This window comes from Mauremys mutica, unplaced genomic scaffold (assembly GCF_020497125.1).
Source record: "Mauremys mutica isolate MM-2020 ecotype Southern unplaced genomic scaffold, ASM2049712v1 Super-Scaffold_100036, whole genome shotgun sequence".
In the NCBI taxonomy this organism is placed as follows: Eukaryota; Metazoa; Chordata; order Testudines; family Geoemydidae; genus Mauremys; species Mauremys mutica.
The window spans coordinates 803,577-806,837 of NW_025423256.1; the positions used below are offsets into that span (position 1 = coordinate 803,577).

General features: G+C 47.4%; 1 non-coding gene across 1 annotated transcript; it reads right to left on the reverse strand.

Moving 5' to 3' along the window:
• Window positions 1-1,094: 1,094 nt before the first annotated feature.
• TRNAT-AGU lies at window positions 1,095-1,168 on the reverse strand. The gene has a single exon. It is a non-coding gene; the product is annotated as a tRNA-Thr (tRNA).
• Window positions 1,169-3,261: the final 2,093 nt, after the last annotated feature.

The window sequence follows — 3,261 nt, forward strand, 5'->3', positions numbered from 1 at the left end:
TTTGCTAGTGACCCCTGCCGAGGAGGGTGTTCAACAGCCATGAATCAGCAGAGGAATTGTAATTAAGGGATTTCCAATTCAGTGACGGATGCCCAAACACAACACTGTGGGGACCGCTCAAGTCTATGACTCAGTTGCACAAGACCACACCAGGAGGATTCCCCAACCTAGTGACTCAGCAGAGCCCACCCGGACATGTCTGGGCAAGTGTCTTCTAGACACTTGAACTAAGGATATAAAATAGGAGACTGTGGCATCATGTTTTTGCCTTTCTCCTCCCCCACCTATGCTGGAAGCAGCAGGAATCCTGAGAAAATGAAGGTCATCTGAGGACAGTAATCCAGGTTTTAGGGGGAATTCTATGTATTAAGGAGGGTAACATCCAGTAGGATGAGAAAATTGCTTGACCTAACTACTGCCTAGTGTAATAAGGTGTAATGTTTAGATTTTGCTGTGGTCATACAGTGCTTAGTGCTCTGCGTTCTGGCCTCAAGAGCCATGGATACATGTTGAGTTACAATGACCTTTTCCTTGTCTCCACATTTCTTATGTGCCTCCTTCTGACACTTGTTAGAAAAAACAACTGGTTTCTTTTGCAAGCATTTGCATTGCAAGGCAGAGGCAGTCTTCTCTGTTTCTGCAAAAGATTCACCAAAAGGTGGGAAGAGCAGACACATTTGTTAAGGCACTACTGGGAACTGCATCCCTAACTCCACTTTACCTGGCAGGTGAGTCACCCAACTTAGCCACGGTGCGACTCTCTGGGACTTTTCTCCCAATCGCTCCATTTTTCATCAATGACAATCAAAAGGAAGGTGACATGACATCTGTGTGTGAACATCTCCAGGGAATCACAAGGATGTGTGGTGCAGGCTCTCATGTTGCAGCAATTGCAGTTGAAGCAACCGCCATGCCAATGCCAGTCATAGCAGCCTTTTCATCAACTCCAGGTTTGTGATTTGATTGTTTCCAATGCTTCTCTCCAAAGAAGCCTTTTCCTTAGCAAGCAATGACTTGGATACCAAGGGAGGCCTCTTCTGTTTCCTAGGAAGACACAGGAAAATGTGAGCAGAGGAGACAAAAGCCATATGCCAAAGCACCACTGGGAGTTGAACCCAGGATCTCCTGTTTACTAGACAGGTGCTTTAGCCAGCTAAGCCATGGTGCCTGCCTGAAGAAAGTATTTGCAACTGTTTCATTTGATGGTTCAAGTCAACACCTGCAAATTCTAAAGTACAGACATTCCCCATTTCCCTCAAGACTTACAGACCTTGAGGTGTCTGGCTCTCTGTGCACAGAAAGCCACAGCTGAGTAGACAGAGGGCTTCTAACATGTGCCTCTCCCACCAATCACTGTGATCATATAATGGTTAGTGATCTGTGTTTCAGTCGCAGCAACCTCGGCTCAGTTCTGAGTCATGGTAACCTTTCTTTCAGCTCCAGATTTCTCATTTGCCACTTTCCATGTGTGGTGGGCTGTCTGCCCCAAACAAGCAGGAGAAAGATTAAGACAGCCTTGAAGAGGCTGTGCAGAACCCAGCCTATCAAGAAAGTGCTTATTGGGAGAGCCAATCAGGAGAAGGCTTGCTGGAGCAGCCCATATATAAAGAGCTGCTCAGCACAGCAAGAGTTAGTCACTCCTTGGAGTTTGAGGAGGGAGGATTGGCTGCCAGGGAGGAAGGAAGGGGCCGGGAGGGCACTATGATCAGAGTAGTGCTGGGGTAAGGGGTGCATGAGTGACCTCCTGGCTGACTACTGCCAGACTAAGGCCCTGATACAAAGGTGGAGGAAGGTTCTAGGTCTGTTGGGAAATGGTCCAGGGAAACAGATGGCAGGGTTGGAGGTTCACACCTTTTGCCTCAGTAGCCACTGACACAGGTGGCTACACCCTGGACTGCAGCCAGCCACTGAGGCAAGTGTCTGGGTAGAGGACATCCCCCACCCACCCAGCAGCGGGGAGAGAACTGAGTGGGGCACAGCCAGAGGGCTGTGTCCATAAGAGGACACTGAAGTCCTGAGAGCAACATGGGTCCTAATGATAGAACAGATGGTGGCCAGACGCTACTAGATGAAGGCGCACCGGTGAACCAGAGCTAATTGCTAGGAAGGTCAGCAGGAGGTGCTGCAGTGAGGCATGCCCCATGGCACCAAGACTTAGCCACAAGGAAGGCTCTCTCTGTCTTGAACAAGCACTTAGAAGGATTCTGCTGACAGGTCTTTTCTTTTTCTGAAAAGAGATACAAAAAAAGGAGCCAACAGACACACTAGGTTCGGCAAGGAAGAACTGGCAGGCCAAGCCAGGCTCTCCTGGTTAGTAGGAAGGTTCTTCAGCCAGCTCTTCCCAAAGATCACTGTCTAGAGACCTTTTAATAGCCACTGCAGATGTTCACCACAAAAGAGATGCCAAAATGGAGTTCTCCACTGCCTGCAGCCATCACGCTACCAGGAGTTCTGTGCACAGAGAGGCCCCTGCTGGTGGGAAAAGGCTTTGGTAGAGACTCTTCTGACACCAGCCGTTCTCATATAGTGTTTATCGCTCTGTGTTGTGGCTTCAGCATCCACAGATGCCAGTTCAATTGGGGGACATTTTTCCTGTCTCCACATTTGTCTAATGGCTCCTTTCAACACTTGTCACCAAAAAGACCTGTTTCTTTTGCAAGCGATGTACAGCTAGGCAAAGGCAGTCTTCTCCATTTCCTCAAAAGATCACCAAGCTGTGGGGAGAGGAGACACATTCAGCCAAGCTGGATGCTGAATCTCCTCTTTCTTCAGCAGGTGTCTGTGAAGGACATAAATCTACACCGTGTAGAGGTCAAGAATAGAACTTTATTACACACAGTGCTGGCGGAGTGGGCTTATTAGGCTCAGAGACACTGTTAATTAATTAATTACAATAGAATATATAGATTTTCCACGGGCGGGGGAAAGTGACAGGCTAGGCAGTTCCACACCCCGGGACAGGTTTTGCAAGACAGGATAAGCACATTAGCCAATGATTAACAGATTAGATAATGTCTCCACCCATGGTCTCAAGTTAGCAAGTTAACATTTCATTAATACTTTGATAAAATGTTATTAGTATAAAATATATATGTTGAATTCTGATTTGGGATCCATAGGAATGGAGCAACTCCTTTGATTGTCCAACAGGTACATTCCTAGGGGTTACAGAAAAGAAAGAGTGAAAGTATATGGCAATAAAGACTGTTTTCTGTGTGTCTTAAGGCAGGCATTGCTCCCTTGGAAGGGAGGTGGAAGGAT